Source organism: Microcebus murinus, chromosome 3 (genome assembly GCF_040939455.1).
Source record: "Microcebus murinus isolate Inina chromosome 3, M.murinus_Inina_mat1.0, whole genome shotgun sequence".
NCBI lineage: Eukaryota > Metazoa > Chordata > Mammalia > Primates > Cheirogaleidae > Microcebus > Microcebus murinus.
The window spans coordinates 54,222,390-54,237,872 of NC_134106.1; the positions used below are offsets into that span (position 1 = coordinate 54,222,390).

Sequence of the window (15,483 nt, forward strand, 5' to 3'; positions counted from 1 at the left end):
AACCATGGAAATGAAATGTGCAGTTCCAGATAAATAATGAACACTTCAACTTTCATTTAGAGCTAGAGCCTCCCCTCTTCTCTTTCTCTAGCCCGAGATGGTGAGTTGGGAGGAAGGCACCAGAAACTTCTACTTCCTACCCCACCTTACAGGTGTTTTCCTCCCTGCCAGCTTGCTCTCCAACGTTGCTGACCGCTCTGGGGTTGGAGGTGGGTGGTGGGGGAGGGAGGACAGATAGGTGCCGGGTGGGTCTAACGTGACTGGCGTCGAGGCCACCTGACAGGGCTGTTTCTGGCTATGGCAGACGTTTGAAGCTGATTCCCTTTGGGGGCAGGAACGAGCATTCGTGTGCTCTTCAGAGGCTGCCCGCCATCTCTGGGAACCTCTTCTCCACCGTTTCCTGGTTCTCCAGCAATCTGACTCACACAGAGAGACTGCTGGGGTCTCCGCAGCTCCTCAGGAGGTTGTCCTAGACAAAGCCCCTCTAAGATGATGCCAGGCTGGCTCATTCTCAGTCACACAGGGGCCCCTCCCCCTCCCCACTTTCTGATCTGCCAGCCAACCCTTCCCCTCAGGCCTGCCTGGGCAGCGTTCTGGCACCAGCCTCTGCTTCAGGGGACACTGGACAAACTCTGTTCTGTCTCCGTGAAGCTCTTTTCACTAGGCTTGAGGTGAGGAGAAGCACCACTTTGGCAGAAAAGCTAGTCGTCCCCTCCAAACTTGTTCCACTTTTCTCTACAATGATAGGGTGACTTTTAGCAGCAAATGTGGCTTCTCACAATAGAGACTGCATTTCTCAGTTGCCCTTGCAGCTAGACACGGCCATGTGACTAACTTCTGATCAAAGCCATATAGAGTAGAGGTAGTGCAGGCAAACTTCCAGCAAAAAGTTCTAAAAGGAGAGGGTGTGCCCTGTTCCTGGTCCCCATCTTCTGCTGGCAGAATGCAGTAGGCTGGGCTGGAAGTGCCATCTTGGTCCCATGGGTGGAAGTGGCCTGTCACGGAGGTTGAGCAATGAGCAGGAGGCTGAGTCACACATAGACTGACTACTGAAACTTGCACGCAAGAGAGAAATGAACGTCCATCTTTTAAAACCCACTATTATTATGGGTTGTCTGACACAACTGGACCTGATCCTAATAAATTCAGAATTTTGTCCTGAAATGGGGTGCCAAGCATAAGCATAGGCAGATGGTAGGCTGCAAGGCTGAAGTTTGCAGATGAGAAAGGTGGTGACAACTGTTAGATGGTGGCAAAAAATTTGGTCAAATTGCATCTGCTGTACCTTGGAAGACAGACCATGTGTGCGTGGAAATGGTAGGAAAATGGTCCGAATGCCGGTGTGGTTGGCTGCTTCTTGCTGCTTTCAGCAAAGTCCCATTAGAGAGAGTTGAATTCAGCCAAGAGCTAGCTAGTCTGCAAGCAGATGTGGAAGGAAATATAGCTTTGCTAAGGGAGGAGCTCTGTGCTGCAGCCTACACTCTGATTGGACTGAAAGCCTATCAATTTGGGGTGTTTGAAGTGTTGAATAAGCTGTTTCTGAACCCCAAATTGAAGCAGTCCTAAAAGGTGACTGCCAAGTGGCAGCTTTGTTAAGATATAGCACTGTGGCCCCAAACCTTCTTCAAGCAACTTCCTGTAAGGGTTCTCTGCCATACAGCGGGAATCAGCTTAGCTGGCTGCAAAAATCAGAACCCACTGTGTCGGTTGCCGCTCTGTTGACAGAGACGGGGATGGCCAGAACACAGGCCAGTGAGTAAAAGGCCTAAGACATTAGGCTTAAAAGCTCTGCCTAGATGAGATTGCTGGCTGTGGATTTTCACAGGTAGAAACAAATAGACTGAAAGTCTACTAAACTTTTCAGAGAATTATGTTGGGGAAAAAGCCCGTGACCACAGTCTCCCCAGTAATGCCTGTGTTCCAGAGTGCATTAGCAGGGAAATGGAGTGAAAGGGGCTGTGTGTGTCTCCAAGGCTCGTTTCAGATGTGGGGAAGAGCATGATGGAAAGGGAAGAAAATTCTAGACGGAAAATCCAGGGCTAATGGAAAAGGGAATTATTCTCAGAAAGGGGGATGATGAGGCTGCCAGAGGGTCCAGCCAAGGAACCGACTTCACTCTCAAGGAAGGGAGTCCTTGCTATTCCTGCCCAGTGGGATGTGACAATAGTTAGGGACCAGTAACTTCTAGGCATTCCCTATTCTCCTTGTTTCCAAGAGGGAGTTTTTAGAAATTGCTGTTACCTTGTTTCTTCTCTACCATTTTTATTCTAGGTGTGTGATGGCAAGATAATTTACTCTTAGTCTGTAGTTCACCTGACCCTTAAGAGCTACATTTGGGTGGAGAGAACTTAGCACCACTCATACACTCTGGCTTTAAGCTGAATGCAGGTACAGCTTGGGTCATTTTCTTCTTTTATGGAGGGGATGGGTATGTTCAATGTATTTTAACCACTTCGATATGGCGCTTACTGGCCAGCCATGAAACCTTGCCCACAGCCGGCACTCACAGTCCACACTATAGTGTGTGCTGTGCATTGACGACAAATCCGTTTTGCTCTTGTGTGATGAGGAAAGCTTTAAAGCACTGAAAGCTCGTTTTACTTTACAGGCAGCTTTATTTGTAATGTAAATCAGAATAGGCAACATATGCATTTTCATTATGTTATTTTTAAATGTTCACAATTTTATTTTGATAAATGAAAAATTGGAAAAGTCATATCATAGCTGTCAGCTAAAGTCGACGCTGGGCTGTGCGCGTTCATCTGTGGCTGTCGACTATAGTCGATGCTGGTACTGAAGTGGTTAAGAAGAGTAAACATTGATATTTTTAGGGTTAAAGGAGTAGATTGTGGAAGAAACACCTAGTTTTCTAAAAGTTCTTCTCTTCTTCCATAGCAATATCGTCTTAGGTTTTTAGCTGTGTTTATGGCGTCCCAGAAGGAAGACTACATTTTCCAGTCTCCCTTGTGACTAGGGTTAGTTATCACTTAGTTATCACTAAGTTCTGGCCAATGGGATATAAAGAGTATGTGTGTACAGCTTTCAGGAAAGTCCTCGAAAGGACTTGTGCCTTTCTCCTTCCCTTTTAACTCTCCCACAGGTAGGAATGTGGATAAATTCGCCATAACAGCCCCGAACCATTAATTTAGGTATTTACACAACGGGGAAATTCAGTTCTACCTTTGAGAAGTCATTGTTTTGTGTTTGCTTTCCCTTGCAGTTGAATCCAACCCTGTAGGTGGGTGTTGAGACAGAACACACACAAGTAGGGAAACGCAAGCCTCTATTTTCCAGTTCCTCAATTCCAACCTTTCCTGCTATTGAGGATGATGGTTATGAAACTGTCAGAACTTTTCTTTTTTTTAGAAGTTTTATTTTGTTTTTAATTGACATAATAATTGTACATATTTCTAGGGTACAATATGATGTTTTGAAACACATACATTGTGTAATAACCAAATTAAGGTATTAGGTTGGTGCAAAAGTAATTGTGGATTTAGCATTGTTGAAATTTGCCTTTTGATATTGGAGGACATTCTTAACTGTTATTATGTTATACATCATTTTAATGTGATTTTCTTGATTTATTTATTTTGCTAATGACTTATTACTTGCTGTTTATTTTATATTTATTTTAGACTACGGAAAAATAATGTTTGACAAAAAACACATTTAAGCCATTTTCTTATTTAAGTTCAAAATGGGTCCTAAAGCAGCAGAGACAACTCTCAACATGAACAACACATCTGGCCCAGGAACTGCTAACAAACGTACAGTGCAGTGGTGGTTCAACAAGTTTTGCAAAGGGGATGAGAGCCTTGAAGATGAGCAGCGCAGTGGCTGGCCATCAGAAGATGACAATGACCAATCGAGAGCAAGCATTGAAGCTTATCCTCTTACAACTATATGAGAAGTTGCCAAAGAAGTCAACCTCGACCATTCTATGGTGGCTGGGCATTTGAAGCAAATTGTAATGGTGAAGAAGCTCGAGATGTGGGTGCCTCATGAGCTGACCGATAATCAAAAAAATCATCATTTTGAAGTATCATATTCTCTTATTTCCTCTTCTCTTATTGTATGCAACAATGAACCATTTTTTCATTGGATTGTGACGAGTGACAAAAAGTGGATTTTATAAGAACAACCGGGTGATAACCAGCTCAGTGGCTGGACCGAGAAGAATCTCTAAATCACTTCCCAAAGCCAGACTTGCTCCAAAAAGAGATCGTGGTCACTGTTTGGTGGTCTGCTGCTGGTCTGATCCACTGCAGCTTTCTGAAGCCCAGCAAAACCATTACCCCTGAGAAGTATGCTCAGCAAATCAACGAGATGCACCGAAAACTGCAACACCTGCAGCCGGCATTGTTCAACAGAAAGGATCCAATTCTTCTTCACGACAGCACCCAACCTCATGTAGCACAACCAACACTTCAAAAGTTGAGCGAATTGGGCTATGAAGTTTTGCCTTATCCACCATATTCACCTGACCTCTCACCAAGTGACTATCACTTCTTCAAGCATCTCGACAACCACAACCAGTAGGATGCAGAAAACACTTTACAAGAGTTTGTTGAATCCCGAAGCATGCATTTTTATGCAACGGGAATAAACAAACTTATTTCTCATTGGCAAAAGTGTGTTGATTGTAATGGTTCCTATTTTGATTGAGAAAGATGTGTTTGAGCCTAGTTATAATGATTGAATATTCACAGTCTGAATCCACAATTACTTTTGCACCAACCACCTCAAACACTTATCATTTCTTTGTGGTGAGAATGTTCAGAAAATGTCAGACCTTTTCTTTACAATTCTTGCATAGATGGTTAAACATCTTGCTTTGGAAGCTGGGAATAGCTGGCATCTCTTTTCTAAGTGCTCCTGAGGAAACTGAGACAGAAAGAGTTCCATTCTAACATCCTGTTATAATCATGTATATAAACTAATAGCTCCAGCAAATGCATACTGTGGCTAAATGACAGATTGGGTGATATAGACGCAAATGCTCAAGGAATACAGAGAATGGAGAAATTGTTGTAGGCTGGACTAGCTAGAGAAGTTTCTGAGGTGTGACATACTAAACATGCTGTAGGCTAGAAGACAAGAGGGTGTGCTGTGTGTGTGTTTGTGTGTGTGCGTCTGTGTAGGGGTGAGGCAGCTCACACTGCACAGGTGAAAACAGGGCAGTAGGGATGTGCATAGTTCATGTGGGGCCCTTTCTTTGGAATTTTATAGCACTTGGCAAAACTTCATCTCCGTTTCCTTGACTTTTCTTTTCCTTTGACTTGTAGAGTTGATACATGAACTGCATGAGGATATCTTGAACACCTACCACCTTTACTGATGGAAAATAACACCCCTCAAAGTACCCTCCATCTACTTATGGGCGTTTTCAAGGATGGAAGACGCCACTGTTTGCTGCCCCACAGTTGTTCCCCCATTCAGCCCCAACCTTAATACATATCCCCAATCCAGGAAGTTTCCTGCTCACAGACCACACAGTTTTGTTTGGGTGTGAGGCAGAAACGTACTTCAGGGAGCTCAGACCCAATTTAGAGGGGTCATCTTATTGTTCTAAGCCAAGCCACAGCGTCTTGCTTCCCATTTCAGTGCTTACTGTAGGCATATGGCCAGTAGTGCAATTTGGGCTCCTGAATTGCAAGGAGAACTGGAGGGTGGGGCTGCTTCTGGGAAAGTTATCTTTTGCTTTCATAAAGGGATACAAAGAAGGGATGTCCTTTCTTACATGTGAACCTATAGTGTTTATAATGTCCACAGTCATCTGGCCACCATGAAGGGACAGGCCGGAGAGCAGTAGTCAACATGCCTGGGAGAGCAGAGCAGAAAGACGGAAGGAACCTGGGCCCTTGATAGTGTCACTGGATTGATTGGGAACCAACTGACCTCAAAACTGCTGGACTTCCAGACTTGTCATATGAGAAGATAAACCCTTTTATTGTTTAAGTCACTTTGACTGTGTTCTTTTGTTATTTGGCTGATACGCCAGAATGCTGCTGCTGCCCTGTTTAGAAACAGGGCTGCCCTGTTTAGAAACAGGGCTTCCATTCTTCTTTCCCACACGGTACCTCTCAGGAGCTTCCCTTCTTCATGAGTCCACCCGGCCAGAGCTGTCTCCCGCTGAAGCCACCACCTTGACCTCTGGGGAAACAGACCCGGCTTTTACCACTGCCTGCTTCATCTCAAGCATGGGCTCAGTTCCTCCAGGGGTCATCCCCTATAATTCCTGACAGTCCAGCAGACACTGGGACATAGTGAGACCCACGGAAGGTCCGAGGACCAGGGAGGGGACGTGCTCGTGCACAGCAGCTTGCCACTGTGGCGTGGTTCAGGCCTGCGTGCAGAGCGGGAGCAGACGGGTGCCCGCCTTATTCCTGGGGCAGCTTAACTACCTCCCCTGCCACCCCTCACGCCATGCTCTGGCCCCAGAGAGAGTAGAAAGGTTTCCCTCACACTAACCAGTCCCTGGGCTGTGCAAAGTGTGGTCCAAGGGCTCGCAGCACCAGCATCACCCGGGAAATCACAAGAAATGCAGAATCTCAGGCCCTGGTGGAGACCTATTGAAATATAAGCTGTATTTTAGTAAGATTTTTTAGGAGATTTGTAAGAACATTAAAGCTTAAGAAGCTAAGCCTTGCCTCTTGTGTCCTCATTCCCTATTCCAGATTTGAATTCTACTGGGGAAGCTTGACAAAGGGAATATGCATTTTTTTTTCCAGGAAAAATTCTACCCTCACAGTGACATGGTGCTTTGGGCTCAAGGAAACAATCACACAACCCCAGCACAAGTGCACATCCCCAAATCCAGGTTGGTAAGTTTAAAAATGTTATTTATGTGGCATAAAAGGCCCAATCCAGGTAGGGGCTAAGCCTCTTCCTTTTATTTTCCAATTTTTTAAAATTATAAAAGTAATATTAAAATATTAACATGTAAGATAAAAACTGACTTTTACATAAGTTGACATTGCCTTCTCATCCTTGTCTACATACATATTCAATATTTACATATTTGATTCAATATTTTATGATCCAATTTCATATTCTACATTTCCATTCAATATTACACTGAGGTGTGCTTCCATCCTGTTAGTCTTTTTTTTTCCTTTCTTATACCCCATATTCTCTTATTCTTACCCCCCTGAGATAACTAATTGTTAAAAACTTGATTCATATTTTTGTATACCTTCCTCCATCCTCATGCAAATATATACAAACATATATATGTCATTTTGGGGGGCCAATTTTTCTTTTCTTACAAAAATGAAATTTCATTAAACATTTATATCAGCTTGATTTTTACCCACCTAAACTATGATGGTAGTCTCTCCAGGACAGTATGCACAGAGATAACTCATAATAACTGCATAATATTCCTTAGTATGGATGCATTATAATTTATTCACCTCTTCCCTTGTTGGTGGAAGTTCAGGTTGTTTACAGTTTTTCCACTTGTACGTTTCCTTACACATAGAGTCTTCTGTACTGTTACTTTTACCTTTGAAGACAGATGCCTGTGAATGATATTGGTGGGTCAAAGAATATATTGGTTAGAGTGAGCTCACTGCTATAACAAATAGATCCTGGAATATATAATATTTCAAATGCAAAAAAAGTAAAAGAGTCCAAGTTAGTTTCAGCTACTCAGGGGGGTCTGTGCTCCACATAGTCATTCAGAGGTTCAGGCTGCAGGGGCTTTGCTACCCTCAAGTGACTCCAATGTCATACCTAAGCTAGGACTCAGTCACCTGCTGCAAAGGAGTCTGAGAAATGTAGTGTAGGTGTGTCTAGAAGAAGGAGAAACAATTTTTGTGAATAGTCAATCAGTGTATGCTATTAAGGGTCAATGGATATTTATTTTAAATATATATTACCAGGTTACTTTTGCAAATGGTAACAATTCATATTCCCACTAGCAATATATGAAAGTGCCCATAACCTGGAATCCTTGCCAGTAATAGATGGTACCATTCTTTACATTTTTCCAAATCTGGTGAATGAATAATTGTATTGCTTTAATTTGCATTTCTCTGAATACTAATGGTTGAATACATTTTCATAATTTTAGCAGTCATCTAGCTAATTTGTTCTTTTCTGTTTGTCCTACCTGTTCTATATTCCTTCTTTTGGATGAATTATTTTTTATTATTCTATTTATCTCCTCTTTTAGTTTTGTTAATTTTACATTTTGTTTTCCTACTCTTTCAGAGGTTACCCTAGAATTTAAACATACCTCCTTGACTTATGAAAGTCTAACATAACGTTTCAGGTTGGGCTGCCCAGGAGACAGACTCTGAGACGTAGATCACTGTTACAGAAGTTTATTTGGGCACGTTCTTGGCTTAACACTGGAGGAAAGGAAGGAAAGGAAGCAGGTTGGCAAGTTTGAGATGTTAGGTTGTGCTGTAATTACAACAAAAGACTAAAACTCTCTCCAGGGGACCTCTGAAGCTGGGACGGGCCTTTCATGTTGTCTTGAGTCTGGGTGAGGGGGCCATGCACTTACATTCTTATGCTGACAGTCATTGATGCAGGCTGCCTTGGGAAGGGAGCAAGTCCTTAGGCAGGGTGGCCCTCTTCAGCTGATGGCAACCCTCAAAGAGAGGTGACAGCTGAGGGAATAGATCCTTAAGTCTTGAAGGGGGGTCTGGTTGGCACAAGTTAGATTATCCTACATGTAAAATAGTACTTTTACCCCTTCCCAAGCAATTCAAGGGTCTTAGAACACTTTAACTTCACTTGACTCTATGATTCGTGTTATTATTGTCATTTATATTTATTCTGTGCATATTTAACTCTCATGGCATGATTATTATTGTTTTTACATTGTATGTTCGTTTAGGTTTACCTACTATACTTACCCTTTCTGCATCTCTGAGCTTCATTTCAGATCCTTTTCTTTTTCTTGAAGAACTCTCTTTAGAATTTCCTTTAGTATGGATCTGCTGGTAATAAATTATCTTAATTTTTCTTTGTCTTAAAATATCTTTGTTTCACTCTCATTCTTGAGGAATATATTTACTGGTGTAGACTTCCCAGTTGGCAATTATTTCCTTTAAGCTGAAAATGTTATGATTTTGCCTTCATTCTTTCTATTTATTTATTTTTTTCAGCATATTATGGGGGTACAAATGTTAAGGTTACATATATTGTCCTTGCTTCTCCCCCTTGAGTCAGAGCTTCAAGCGTGTCCATCCCCCAGTTGGTGCACACCACACTCATTATGTATGTATATGCTTTCATTCTTAAAGTGTATTTTCATTGGATGTGGAATTCTTGGTTGACAGTTTTTTGTTCTAGCACTTGAAGTGTCTTACCAGTGTCTCTTGCCTTCCTAGTTTCCAATGAGGAGCCAGTGATATTTAGAATCACTGTTCAGCTGTATATTGCATGTATTTTTCTCTGGTTGCTTTCCAGATTTTCTCTTTATCTTTCACATTCAGCAGTTTGAACCCTACACAATTGATGTCATTTCATGGATCACTGAGTTTCTTGAGTCTATAAATTTATGTCTTTCACTAAATTTGGAAAAATTTCGGCAATTATTTATTAACTATTTATGCTACATTGTCTTTTTCTTCTTCTTCTGGGATTCCAATTACATATATGTTATGCATTTTGATATTATCCCTTAGGTATTCGAGGCTCATGTTCTTAGCTAGGGTCTGCCCTGTGTACATGTACTCCAGGTGTTAGCCAGAGATTTGGGCCGAGTTTAAAGAAAGAAATTGTGGTTATCCTTTCTGATTCTGTTCTTTCTGGGATTTCCAGTGGTTATGATTATCTTTAACTTTGTCTTCTGATTTTTCAAGCCGGTGAGGTTGAGGTTTTCTATTGGAGTTCTGTTGGATCCACCTTGTACAGTACTGACTTTGGCTTACACACAGGTGAAATGCCATAAAAATGGGTAACTCACTCTGTGCTGTTCCTTTTTTCCCAAATGTCTACTCTCTTCTACAATGTACCTGCTTTTTTTCACTCTCCAATGCTGTCAGGTTTTATATATTTTAAATTTAATTTTGTCTAGAGTTTATAGCTGTGATATATGGGAAATTTGGGAATGGTGGGAGCTACTTCACTATATTTGGAAATAGAAGCCTACTTGATTTCTTTCAGAATTTTGAGAATATCATTCCATTGTCTCCTGCCTTTGTGAAGCAGATTTCACTATGCACCAATCTTAATCCCATGGGAAGACTCAACATTGTGCACTGGTATCAATTCACTTACATGAGTTTGGTGAGACAGAATACTCTCACAAAATAAGTGAAACAACTTTGTGAGTCACAGATAGACAGAAAAAGATAGTAGAAGTCTAGGAGTCACAGTGAACCAGTTCCCTAAGGCTCAGGAAAGCCACCCAGGGAGGACAGAATGTCGTCTACATGTACCTCACTTTTCACTACACCCGTGGGTCCCTGAAAGTGTGTTCCACCCTGGGTTTTATACCTGGAGAAACTGAACTCACTGGGCTAATGCATTGCATGACACCCTATTCTAGGAGGACTGGAACAGAGCCCGGGCTGTTCTGGCCAGTTCCTCCTTATCTCAGGATATTGCATTCCCAGCACACTCCACAATTATTCTTGAGAACTATAATCAAGAAAGAGAATAAGAGCTGGGTTGCCAAGGCCATTTGGGGATTTGTCCAGTAGGCTTCCATTATTTCTGTTGGGAATTCAGCTGCCAATTTTATTTTGTTCTATTAAAGGTAATGTGTCTTCCTCCAATCCTGACCATCTGATTTTAGGGTTTTCTCTTTTTCTTTGATTTTTCAAGTTTTACAATATTTGTCAAGATTTGGGATTTCCCAGTCTGGCTATTTTCTTCTGACCTATCTTCCAGATTACCATTCTCTTTTCAGCTGCTGCTAAGTCCCACCCTTAAATTTTTAATTTAAGTTATTTTATTTCTCTATTCTAGAGTTTACACTTGATCCTTTTTAAAAAAGTTTACAGTTTGAAATTCTCCAGCTCATCATATAATCTCTCAAGTTAATCTTAATTACTTTATAATCTTTATAATCTGGGTTTAAAACTCAAATATATTAATCTCCTATGAGTCTGTTTCTATTGTCTGTTCTTTTCTCTCAATTTTTGGTTATTTTTTAAATATGTTTTTTATTTAAAAATATTATGGGGGTACAAAAGTTTTTCTTAAATGGATACACTTATAATGCTGAAGTTAGACTTTCAGTGTGCACACCACCAGGACAGTGTTCATTGTACCTAATAGGTAAGTTTTTATCCCTTACCTCTCTTCCACCCTCCCCATATCTTGGTTTCCAATGTCCTTTACATCTTTTTGTGCCCATATGTACCCATTGTTTACCTACCACTTATTAGTGAGAACATGTGGTGTTTGTTTTTCCATACCTGAGATAGTTCACTTGTAGTGATTTCCAGTTCCATCCAACTTGCTGTGAATGACATTATTTCATTCGTTTTTATGGCTGAGTATTACTCTATGGTATATATATATATATATATCATATTTTCTTTATCCACTCATGTATTAATGAGCACTTAGGTTGATCCCGTATCTTTGCAATTGTGAATTGTGTTGTGATAAATATTTGAGTGCAGTTGTCTTTTTGATATGATTTCTTTTTCTTTGTGTAGATATCCAGTAGTGAGATTGCTGAATCAAATGATAGGTCTACTTTTAGCTCTCTCAAGATCCTCCATATTGTTTTCCAAAGAGGTTGCAAATTTGCAGTTCCACCAACAGTGTATAAGTGTTCCTTTTTCTCTGCATCCATGCCAGCATGTGTTACTTATTTTGACTTTGTAATAATGACTATTCTGACAGGGGTAAGATGGTATCTCATTGTGGTTTTAATTTGCATTTTCCTGATGATTAATGATATTGAACATTTTTATGATTTCATGCCTTATGTTTAAGTCTTTAATCCATCCTGAATTTTTTTTATATGGTGAGAAATATAGGGTCCTGTTTCATTCTTATTTTTATTTATTTATTTATTTGAGATACAGTTTAACTCTGTTGCCCGGGCTAGAGTGCTGTGGCCTTGCTTACAGCAACCTCAAACTCCTGGACTCAAGCAATCCTACTGCCTCAGCCTCCTGAGTAGCTGGGACTACAGGCATGTGCCACCATGCCCAGATAATTTTTTTTATATATATTTTTACTTGTCCAGCTAATTTCTTTCTATTTTTTTTAGTAGAGACGAGGTGTCACTCTTGCTCAGGCTGGTCTAGAACTCCTGAGCTCAAACAATCTGCCCGCCTTGGCCTCCCAGAGTGCTAGGATTACAGGCTGTTTCATTCTTTTGCATATGCTATCCAATTTTCCCAGGACCACTTACTGAATAGGGCATCCTTTCCCCAGTGTATGTTTTTGTCAGCTTTGTTGAAGATAGTTGGTCATAGCACTTTTTGGTTATTTGGCCTCTTTTCCTAGCATGCCAGGACATACCTATAAAAATTATAGTGCTAATTTGAGGTTCTGTATGATGTTACATTCTTTCAGAAAGGATCTGTTTTGTGTCTGGCAGGAAGTTATCATAGGGACAGATCGCCATGGTCAGATCTGGGTATTGAGTGATTTGAAGCTAGGTTCCAGATTTTGGGGGACTGGATTTATTTTGATTCACCATTATTCCTAGGGCATAGCGACTGGGAGTCGCAACCAAAAGCCTAGCATGTTTACTAGGGCACCTTCTCTGTGGTGATCTCTGAACTCCAGTTTTTGCTTCCCTCCCTACCCCAGGCTGCCAGATGCTCTGCCTAGTCTGCCAGTTGCCACTTTCTCCTTAGCATTTCAGCCTTCCAGCAGTTGCTTTGAAACCTGCTCGCACTGAGAGGGCAAAAGCAGCAATGAATATTGGGCTCAACTGTCTGCATTTCTTTTCTCTCCAGGAACTTGGCCCCTCAAGTCCTCAGTGGCTTGGGTAGTTCTCTGAAACTATAAACAGATTAAAAAATATTTTGTCCAGGTGTTCTAGTTGTTCTCAGTGGCAAGATGAGTCTTTAGCAAGCATTGGCACCATTGCCAGAAGTGGAAGTCATCAGGTTGTTTTCTCATCAAGGGGCTTAGTGTCAACTTGGAGCATCTTTTTACATGAGAAAAAAATTCATTAAGTTTCAAGGCTTATGATGAGAACAAAAGAGAATCAAAAGGAGAGATGACACAGGACAGTTGTTCCTCAGTATCCTCAGGGGTTTGGTTCCAGGACACCTGCAGATGCCAAAATCCAGGGATGCTTGTGTCCCTTATATAAAATGGTGTAGTATTTGCACATAACTTATGCACATCCTCCCATACAATTTAAATCATCTCTAGATTACTTAGGATACCTAAAACAATGTACATTTATGAAGTAGTTATATTGTTTTAAAATTTGTAGTATTCATTTATTTATTTTTTAATAGTTTTGATCCTCGGTTGAATCCACAGATGTGGAACTCGCAAATAGGGAGGGCTGACTGTATATCTTAAATGTGTCCATGAATAGTGTCCAAATTTTATTTTATCAGGATATACTGCTGCTTTCTATTATTCCTGTGTCAGCAAGCTGTTGCTGTTTTCATGTGATCCTTTATAGCATGGGGGTGCTCTAGGATATTACTATTGTATATAAAAAGGGACCCGCCCTCTCTGCAGGGCTCCCACATGGAAATAATAAAGTGGCTGTCAGGCTCACAGTACTGCCAGTACTCCCCAGTACTGGCTGCCGTAGCTGCATAGCCATATCTGAACTGTCATAATGACTCAGGTCAGAATGAGTCTCCTACAAGTGCTTAATTGTTTAAAGGTTGTTTGGGGGTAGCAGAGGTTGTGTTCGTGGCAGAGGAAAAAGTAGTGGACTTATATTCCCAGCCCAAATGGCCTCATCCCTCATTACCAGTCATGAGACACAGTGGTCACGCTCACTGTGACACCCAGTTACCTCTTCCCACTCCCCCTGTCCATCCATAATCCCTGATCCTCCTGCTTTTGGCTGCATCTACCTGATATTCTTCTCATCTTTTCATTCTTCCAGCTGCTTCCCTTTTGCCCCTAAACCCACACCTTCCCCCCCTTAGTTCCTGTTGCACAGACCTGTGCCCAGGTCAGGGAGAGACAAGGGAGCAGGTTCTCAGGAAGCATTTTGTGAGTGATAATGAGGTACGCAGAGTGCTGGTGCCTGAAGTTCTTTCATTAGAGGAAACACGGGGAAGAACCGGGGGGCATAACAAGTCTTGGGGTCCCTCACTCCATCCTGCAACTGACATGACGGTGATCTTGTGGATTATATCAGCAACCTTCAGGAAAAATATAAAACTGTTCTCACCAGCAGATTAATACCTTCTTCAGCTTCTCTATCTCTTTTCTCACTCAGAGGTTAATTGTTAAAACTTAAGAATCCTATAACAGGCCTTTTGGAAAATCCAGACTTTGGGACATTCACAGAACAATTTGGGTTTTTTAACAATAAATTGAAAGAGAAAAAATTGAGGGGGAATGTATAGATGGAAAAAACCTTAAAAGACAAATCAATCAGTTGAAATGTGTAGGCATTATTTGGATCCTTACTGAAACAAAAATACTGTTAAAGTAGTATGACATTTATGAGACAATTAGAAATTAGAACATTGGCTGAATATTTGATATTAAAGAATTATTATTAAGCTTTAAAGTATGATAGTGGTATTATGGCTGTATTAAAAAATGAGTCCTTTTAGATACATGTACTAAATTATTGATGTGTGAAATTTTGGGGATGTGCTTTGAAATAATATGATAGGGGCAAGTGAGTAGGGGTCTAGATGAAACATGGATAGTAATCCATGAATTGATAGTTGTAGAATCTGAGTAGAGAGAACAGGGGAGTTAATTATACTGTTTTGTCTACTTTTGCACACATTTGAAATTTTCCACAATAAAAAAGGGAAAAGAATCTCTGTATCTCTGGACAACTTTGTAGAAAGAGTCTCCAACAATTCATAACTAATACAATTCAAAACCCTGTCCATTCCATTTTGCGTAATAGTTCCCAAATGAAGTCTCTAGCCTAAAGGAGCTTCCAGGTCTGAAGAACATAGCACATATTGTGGGGTGGATTTTCAATTTCACAGAAAATGTGCATTGGACTGGAGCCTGCTCTCTTTTAGGCTTAATGTTTACAAGAGATCATCCAGGTTACTGCAATTTTTTTTTGTGGCTAATATTCACTTCAGTGCCTTTGAAATGGGGTTTCACCACATGCTTACAAGATTACCCCTTTTGTTTATAGATCAGTCTTGGTCCTGAATATTCCAGACAAACAGTGAATGGATAAAATGGAGTTTCATAGGATTTCTCTTTACATAGACAATATTAGCTGAATCTGTACTGGGTGTCAGGTACTAAGTTGAATATTTCACATGCAACATATCATGAAATTTTCATAATTACTCTATGGAAAGGTATACTCATTATACCCTTTTGTGGGGGGGGGGTCAAGAAAATGGAAGCTTGGAGAGTTTA

At 40.9% G+C, this 15,483-nt stretch overlaps 1 long non-coding RNA gene across 2 annotated transcripts in view; it reads left to right on the forward strand.

Moving 5' to 3' along the window:
* LOC142870047 (uncharacterized) overlaps positions 1 to 15,483 on the forward strand; it is a 100,769-nt gene that overhangs the window by 50,055 nt on the left and 35,231 nt on the right. For both annotated transcript variants that reach the window (XR_012918574.1, XR_012918575.1), the window contains one exon: positions 6,735 to 6,823. This is a non-coding gene — a long non-coding RNA (uncharacterized LOC142870047). The remainder of the gene's footprint in view (positions 1 to 6,734; positions 6,824 to 15,483) is intronic.